This window comes from Mustelus asterias, chromosome 18 (genome assembly GCF_964213995.1).
Source record: "Mustelus asterias chromosome 18, sMusAst1.hap1.1, whole genome shotgun sequence".
NCBI lineage: Eukaryota > Metazoa > Chordata > Chondrichthyes > Carcharhiniformes > Triakidae > Mustelus > Mustelus asterias.
The window spans coordinates 56,438,981-56,447,094 of NC_135818.1; the positions used below are offsets into that span (position 1 = coordinate 56,438,981).

An 8,114-nucleotide genomic window follows, 5' to 3' on the forward strand; every position below is an offset into this window, starting at 1 on the left:
TGTTCTCCTTGGAAAGACGGAGAATGAGGGGAGATCTAATAGAGGTATACAAGATTATGAAGGGTATAGATAGGGTGAACAGTGGGAAGCTTTTTCCCAGGTCGGAGGTGACGATCACGAGGGGTCACGGGCTCAAGCTGAGAGGGGCGAAGTATAACTCAGACATCAGAGGGACGTTTTTTTACACAGAGGGTGGTAGGGGCCTGGAATGCGCTGCCAAGTAGGGTGGTGGAGGCAGGCACGCTGACATCGTTTAAGACTTACCTGGATAGTCACATGAGCAGCCTGAGAATGGAGGGATACAAACGATTGGTCTAGTTGGACCAAGGAGCGGCACAGGCTTGGAGGGCCGAAGGGCCTGTTTCCTGTGCTGTACTGTTCTTTGTTCTTTGTTTATTTGCAGGTGCTTTTAGTTTCTATATATATACAACTGTCCTCCTGACTGCCTCTGCACACCAGCAACACAAAATGTTTGAAGGATAGCGTATTTCTGCAAGATAGAAACTATTAACGTCCTATTATCAATACAAGTACATGTGACAATTTTGTGGTAATGTTTTGTCCATGTAAACTGGAAAGAAATGGATAAAGTCAGTCAGGGATCCTATACAAAGTAGTCATCTATCAATATTTTATCTATTAAATAACGTGATACAATAGCAAGCACCACAGGGCATCATCTACAGCCAAGCAAGAAAATAACCTTGAATAATAATGGCGCTCTGGCATTTTCTGCACCTTGATGGCTGCTGATCTAATCTCAGCCTCGTATAAACAAAACACTTTTTGTTTAAGACCATCCAAACCTCCTTCACTGCCTGGATTTCTCAAGCGACCTCATCAGCAAAGTGTTTGGGCAAAGTGTACACACACTGAAAGCATCACAATGTCTGCTCCCTGTACGGCCACTGGCTGGACTTTGTTGTGTTTTCATCCAGTCACCCTGAGTTCTGACTTATGAACGTTAATGAACCGAGAAAGGGTAACAAAGAGAGCCCTCATATCCTGACTGTTGGTTCAGACTAATAGTTACCACCTCAGCCATGTGGAAAAACCAGAAAGGCAGAGACTGGTATCAACGAAACTAAAAGAGGAGCATTCCTGATAAAGATCTCTGATGAGTTGGTGTTCAGTAATAGGCTCCTTTCAAATGTTCCTGTGACGATTAGCAAACAAAGAGTTGGGACAAGAACAGGCATGTCTCCATAAGATATATACACATTCTGTGTTCTGTTTGTTTCAATGAAATGTTTCTTTGCAGTCAGTTTTTATTAAGTTCTACATTACTTCAATGTAAGCATGGTACCAGTAAACAGAAGCTGTTCACTCTGCCTTCCAAGACACACTATGAGAACAGGCCAAATAAAACTTGCATTATTCGTCGTGCGTTCTTGCAAACAAGAAGTGGGGGGCACGGTGGCACAGTGGTTAGCACTGCTGCCTCACAGCTCCAAGGACCTGGGATCGATCCCTGGCTTGGGTCACTGTCTGTATGGAGTTTGCACGTTCTCCCCGTCTCTGCATGGGTTTCCTCCGGGTGCTCCAGTTTCCTTCCGCAGTCCAAAAGACATGCTGGTTAGGTGCATTGGCCATTCTAAATTCTCCCTCAGTGTACCCAAACAGGGGCCGGAGTGTGGCTAAAGGGGATTTTCACAGTAGCTTAATTGCAGTGTTAATGTATGCCTACTTGTGACACTAATAAATAAACTTTAAATACACTTCAGAAAGACAAGTTGCCGAAATGGAATTGTGAATGCAGCCCTACTTTCTACATCCCTCAGCAAACTCTCAGAAAAGCTAACCTAATGATGTAATAGTGTTCAGCTAATAACTTGGAGTCTCACAACACACATAATATACAAACACCTGTAAACGCAGGTTTAAGGCATGGTGTAGGATTTTTAACTCCAATGGGGGCTAGCACAGAGGTGGGTGGGTTCAAAACCCATGCCACTATCCATCACGCTGATTTGTCAATACCATACTGTATCCGGGCCATTTTCCCCTCCAAAATGGTAGCCTGGTTGCTGAGAGCATTTTTCATTTATAATTTTTTTGAATTTTTTTAAATTTAAAGTTTATTTATTACTGTCATAAGTGGGCTTACATTAACACTGCAATGAAGTTACTGTGATAGTCCCCTAGTCGCCATACTCCGGCGCCTGTTCGGGTACACTGAGGGAGAATTTATCATGGCCAACGCACCTAACCAGCACATCTGCCAGACTGTGGGAAAAAACCGGAGCACCCGGAGGAAACCCACACAGACACAGGGAGAATGTGCAGACTCCGTACAGACAGTGACCCAAGCCAGGAATCGAACCCAGGGCCCTGGTGCTGTGAGACAGCAGTGCTAACCACTGTGCCACTGTGCCGCCCCAACTTTAAAAGTTTGAGACAAGGCACCTCCATCTTGAGGCCTTCCAGCTTTAAAAGCCCATTTGCCACCCTTACTTGGTTGTCGAGTCTGCCCTCTGGCCACTCCACCAATTGGTCACTTTTGGGAAAATCGCCGTCAGTTGACTGTTCCCCACGCAATGCCACATTGTGAGCTCCATTTAACCCTGATGCCTGGGTCCTGACCAAATCCTGAGACCCTGTCCATTGTTGTACTCAGTCACAGGCAGTTAGAACTTTGGGGGCAAACAATGATAAAAAACAGGGGCTTGTTCACACACAGGATTTGATCACACGCACAAGAAACAGTTTATATACGCACGAGTATCTGTCACACCATCACGTGCATAGAATGGGAGTGTGTTGAGCCTGGCTTGGTTGCTTGTGTCCCTGCCTCTCAGAAGAAGGTTAAGGGTTCAAGTCTTAACCCAAAGCCTGACTAGATAAACAGGTACTTTACTGAGGGAGTGTTGCAATGTCAGAGATGCTGCCCTTTGAATCAGAGTTAAAATTGAAGCTTGATCTACTGCTCTGCTTGTCTGGTTAATAATCCTCCCTCAACCCAAATCATCAAAATCGTAACATTAACCTTTCTTATATGTTTGTGGGATCTAGATGTGCCTCAAGTAGTTACTATTTAACAGTCACCACACTTGCAAAATGTAATTCAAAATACATGGGAAGCTTTTGAAACGTGTCTGAAAGATATGATGAGGTGCTATCTAAATGCAAGTCTTCGCAGCCACATTAAGGTTTCTATACACACAGATTTTACTTGCATTGTTAAAGACTGAAACTCACCTGTTGAATCTGATTCTTAAACAAACTCCTTTTCTCCATAATCAGAACATATTGAAGGTTTTCTTTTATACAATTACAAATTGGCACGGTAGCACAGTGGTTAGCACTGCTGCTTCACAGCTCCCGGGTTCCTGGCTCGGGTCACTGTCTGTGTGGAGTTTGCACATTCTCCTCGTGTCTGCGTGGGTTCCCTCCGGGTGCTCCGGTTTCCTCCCACAGTCCAAAGATGTGTGGGTTAGGTTTATTGGCCAGGTTTAAAAAATTGCCCCTTAGAGTCCTGGGATGCGTAGGTTAGAGGGATTAGCGGGTAAAATATGTGGGGGTGGGGCCTGGGTGGGATTGTGGTCAGTGCAGACTCGATGGGCCGAATGGCCTCCTTCTGCACTGTAGGATTTCTATGATCTCTACACTGTTGCCAGGGCTGGATTGTTGCAGCTGTGAGGAAAGCTCGAGTAGGTTGGGGATGGTTTTCCTTAGAACAGAGGAGGCTGAGGGGTGATTCGATTGAGGTATACAAAATTATGAGGGATCTAGATAGAGCCGACAGTGAAGACTTGTTTCCCCTAGCAGGCAGGGGAATTACCAGGGGTCACAGATTTATGGTCATTGATAGAAGGGTGAGAGGGGATGTTCGGAAAAGCTTTTACTCCCAGATGGTGGTGGGTGTTTGGAATTCTCTGCCTGGCTTGGTGGTGGAGGCAGAAAACCTCAACTCATTTAAAAGGCATCTGGACCTGCACCTGAAGTGCTGCAACCTCCAAGGCTACGGACCGGGTGCTGGAAGGTGCAATTAGAATGGACATTGGCCAGAATTATACCTCCCGTCCGCCATGAGAATCGGAGCAGGCGAGGGGCAGACCATGGAAAGATCCACTGATCTTGGGCGGGATTTTATGGTTTCGAGATGAGCGAGGCCGTAAAGATCCTGCCCATTGTGTTTTCCAGCCGGTGCAGACACAATGGGATGAATGGCCTCTTTCTGTGTTGTGATTTTTCTGTGGTTCTGCGGTTACCCCCCAAGTACATTTTGCAAAAACTGTTTAAATACAATGGAGCCACTATGATGTAATTCACACCTGACTCCTCTGTGGACAATGCAGGCTTAATAAAGAAATTCTGTCCCAATAATTATAGTAATTTTCAAAGAAAGGTCTCTTGCCTCCATTGTCATGACTTTATTCTTTCCTTTATTTGACTCCAGATCCAGTAGTCCTAAACATGTCACAATCTCAATGGAGAATTGTTGAGCTGTTTGGAACCGATGCACGAACAGGATTTGCAGACAACGGGAAGTTCACTAACATGACAGCACCAATCCAGGCCCCCTGTGTCCTCCCCGAGACTGAATGCCGCTTAAACTCAAATAGCTCTTCCTGTAACGATCCTGTTACCAAGTCAAAGAGAGAATAATTAAACAAACGAAATCACCTTTACCGTTCTATCCTGATTTGGATGTGAGACAATACCTTTGAGTTATGGCAAAGAAACGCTGGTTTTATTTTTAAACAGCCCACACGCATACTTTCCCTTCTCACTTGCTCAATCGCTTAATTACACAAATTCCTTTTGAAATAAATGCTCTGATTCACTTCAACAAGGAAACATTAAATGGCAAATTGCTCTGAAAAATGCAAGGCTCATACAGACTGAAATCCAAACAGAAATATCATGCTTGAGGATTTTTGGATTATATTTCATGAAAAGGATTTGAAAATAAAACGTATTTTTACATCTTGGATTGCAAAATAAAGTGGGTCTGCACAGAATTAAACAGAAATTTGTGGGTAATCAGCTTTTGGTGAATGGTTATTAAAGGAAAACATTGATACTACCGTGTAGGACAATCAAACCCATCTGGAACATCATTCATTATCTCTTCTCAGCAGCTCTGGACAAACGTTCAGATTACGGCACAGTGGTTAGCACTGCTGCCTCACAGCGCCAGGGACCTGGATTCGATTCCCGCCTGGGTCATTGCCTGTAAGGGGTTTGCACGTTCTCCCTGTGTCTGCATGGGTTACCTCCGGGTGCTCCGGTTTCCCCCCACAATCTGAAAAATGTGCTGGTCAGGTGGATTGACCATGCTAAATTCTCCCTCAGTGTACCCGAACAGGTGCCGGAGTGTGGCGACTAGGGGATTTTCACAGTTAATTCATTACAGTGTTAATGTAAAGCTATTTGTGACTGATGAATAAATAAAGATGTTGAACTTTGCGCGAAGGTAGTTTTAGAAAGAGAGGAGCCTGGTAATGGATTTGAACAGCATCTATTATTCTGGCCAAGTCTAGGGCAAGGGGGACACGGCGGGAGCAAAACTCCAAATTTCTGTGGGGACAGAAAGAGATGTCGCAGATCCATGTGATCAGTCAGATTTTGTTAAAGGGAATGTTGCAGTATAATTGAATCACATTTTGTTGGAATATCAATTTCCCCCAGGAAAATCTGAGCTATAGTCAGCTTCTCACCTGAGGCAGGTTTCTGACACAGAAACAAGCCCGGCTCCTGTCGTGCACAGCGAAAATCCAGTTTCAAGAGTTCGCTTCCTTCCACTTTTGGAAAAATTGAAGAGAAAGATGTTCAAAAAAGATCAAAATATCCCGTTCAATCACAAGGGGGCGTCATCGTTACATTCCTAGAATGTGATGTCATACTAGCTGATATAGTTCAGTTCCCCGAGAAGTAAAACTCTCTTACTTAATAGAACATAGAACATTACAGCGCAGTACAGGCCCTTCGGCCTTCGATGTTGTGCCGACCTGTGAAACCAATCTAAAGCCCATCTAACCTACACTATTCCAATATCATCCATATGTTTATCCAATGACCCTTTAAATGCCCTTAATGTTGACGAGTCCACCACTGCTGCAGGCAGGGCATTCTACGCCCTTACTACTCTCTGAGTAAAGAACCTACCTCTGACAACTGTCCTATATCTGTCACCCCTCAATTTAAAGCTATGTCTCCTCGTGCTAGCCATCACCATCCGAGGAAAAAGGCTCTCACTGTCCACCCTATCTAATCCCCTGATCATCTTGTATACCTCTATTAAGTCACCTCTTAACCTTCTTCTCTCTAGCGAAAACAGCCTCAGGTCACTCAGCCTTTCCTCAGAAGACCTTCCTACCGTACCAGGCAACATCCTGGTAAATCTGCTCTGCACCCTTTCCAATGCTTCCACATCCTTCCTATAATGCGGCGACCAGAACTGTACGCAATACTCCAAGTGCGGCTGCACCAGAGTTTTGTACAGCTGCAACATGACATCATGGCTCCGAAACTCAATCCCTCTACCAATAAAAACGAACACACTGTATGCCTTCTTAACAACCCTATCAACCTGGATGCCAACTTTCAGGGATCTATGCACATGGACACCGAGATCTCTCTGCTCATCCACACTACCAAGTATCTTACCATTAGCCCAGTACTCTGTATTCTTGTTACTCCTTCCAAAGTGAATTCCACTTTTCTGCATTAAATTCCATTTGCCACCTCTCAGCCCAGCTCTGCAGCTTATCTATGTCCCTCTGTAACCTGCAACATCCTTCCGCACTGTCCACAACTCCACCGACTTTAGTGTCATCCGCAAATTTACTAACCCAGCCTTCTACGCCCGCATCCAGGTCATTTATAAAAATGACAAACAGCAGTGGCCCCAAAACAGATCCTTGCGGTACACCACTAGTGACTGAACTCCAGGATGAACATTTCCCATCAACTTTGCCCACAACAAAAATAAGGCTCACTGGTCTATAATTACCAGGGTTGTCTCTACTCCCCTTCTTGAAAAGGGGACAACATTTGCTATCCTCCAGTCTTCAGGCACTATTCCTGTAGACAATGATGACATAAAGATCAAAGCCAAAGGCTCAGCAACCTCCTCTCTAGCTTCCCAGAGAATCCTAGGATAAATACCATCCGGCCCAGGGGACTTATCTATCTTCACACTTTCCAGAATTGCTAACACCTCCTCCTTATGAACCTCAATCCCATCTAGTCCAATAGCCTGTATTTCAGTATTCTCTTCGACAACATTGTCTTTTTCCTGTGTGAATACTGACGAAAAATATTCATTTAGCGCCTCTCCTATCTCTTTGGATTCCATGCACAAATTCCCACTACTGTCCTTGACTGGCCCTAATCTTACCCTAATCATTCTTTTATTCCTGACATACCTATAGAAAGCTTTAGGGTTTTCCTTGATCCTACCTGCCAAAGATTTCTCATGTCCCCTCCTGGCTCTTCTTAGCTTTCTCTTCAGGTCCTTCCTGGCTAACTTGTAACTCTCAAGCGCCCTAACTGAGCCTTCATGTCTCATCTTTACATAAGTCTCCTGCTTCCTCTTCACAAGAGATTCAACTTCATAGTAAACCACGGTTCCCTCGCTCAACCACTTCCTCCCTGCCTGACAGGTACAGGCTTATCAAGGACACGCAGTAGCTGTTCCTTGAACAAGCTCCACATTTCAATTGTGCCCATCCCCTGCAGATTTCTTCCCCATCCTATGCATCCTAAATCTCGCCTAATCGCATCATAATTTCCTTTCCCCCAGCTATAACTCTTGCCCTGCGGTATATACCTATCCCTTTCCATTGCTAAAGTAAATGTAACCGAATTGTGGTCACTATCACCAAAGTGCTCACCTACCTCCAAATCTAACACCTGGCCTGGTTCATTATCCAGTACCAAATCCAATGTGGCCTCACTTCTTGTTGGCCTATCTACATACTGTGTCAGGAAACCCTCCTGCACGCATTGGACAAAAACTGATCCACCTAAAGTACTCGAACTATAGCGTTTCCAGTCAATATTTGTAAAGTTAAAGTCCCCCATACTTAGAACATAGAACATAGAATAGTACAGCACAGAACAGGCCCTTCGGCCCATGATGTTGTGCCCAGCTTTATCTGAAACCA

At 44.7% G+C, this 8,114-nt stretch overlaps 1 long non-coding RNA gene across 1 annotated transcript; it reads right to left on the bottom strand.

Annotated features, from left to right (window-relative positions):
* Positions 1 to 4,550: 4,550 nt before the first annotated feature.
* On the bottom strand, positions 4,551 to 7,442 carry LOC144506839 (uncharacterized). Its single transcript, XR_013499969.1, has 3 exons — positions 7,408 to 7,442; positions 5,664 to 5,747; positions 4,551 to 4,582 (listed from the first exon to the last, which is right to left on the bottom strand). It is a non-coding gene; the product is annotated as an uncharacterized LOC144506839 (long non-coding RNA).
* Positions 7,443 to 8,114: the final 672 nt, after the last annotated feature.